The sequence below is a fragment of the Theobroma umbraticum genome, unplaced genomic scaffold (assembly GCF_002168275.2).
Source record: "Theobroma umbraticum cultivar Fairchild unplaced genomic scaffold, ASM216827v3 scaffold_39.0, whole genome shotgun sequence".
Taxonomy (NCBI): domain Eukaryota; kingdom Viridiplantae; phylum Streptophyta; class Magnoliopsida; order Malvales; family Malvaceae; genus Theobroma; species Theobroma umbraticum.
Window position 1 is genome coordinate 1160405 of NW_018397281.1, and position 667 is coordinate 1161071.

Genomic DNA, 667 nt, shown 5'->3' on the forward strand with positions numbered 1-667 from the left:
ATCACTAATTGGATGAAATTTGAGACTAGGAGACAAAATTGACATAAAGGGTAAGACGATAATTTCACCTTTTGCCATTGGATGGTTGTGAGGGTTCACAATATAAGATTTACAATTGGATAACTAATAATTAATATCAAGTATTGAATTGTTTCTTCTAATTATAGTTAATCCAAGAGTGCAACCATGTATCTATGGTAGAGTGATTTCATGGTTAATAAGCTTGAATTATTTTTATAAGATTAAGAATAATTCTAAGTTTATTGGAGCTTGGAATATCTATGTCCAAATTGATTCCCCACTTTGCTTCGTAGAATTCAATGTGTTTAAGTTGGATTACATGTTTTAATTTGATTAACTGAATTGTGTACAAAAATAGTGGCTTTAACATGTTTGTCTTAATTTACATGTTTGGTCTTAATTTAGACAAGAAAATATGTTTATCTTAATTTAAAACAAGAAAAATAATTTTGTCTTAATCTAGATAAGAAAACGTATTTGTATCAATTTAGGCCGGATAAAATATTTTTGTCCTAATTAAAGACAAGAGTTGTCTTAAATTAAGATAATGTAGCAGGGTTTTTGCAAAATGAATCTAGACATCCATGCTAATAAAAGAAATCTCAATGTTTGACTATCACTCTTTTATTTATTATTAATTCTTTTT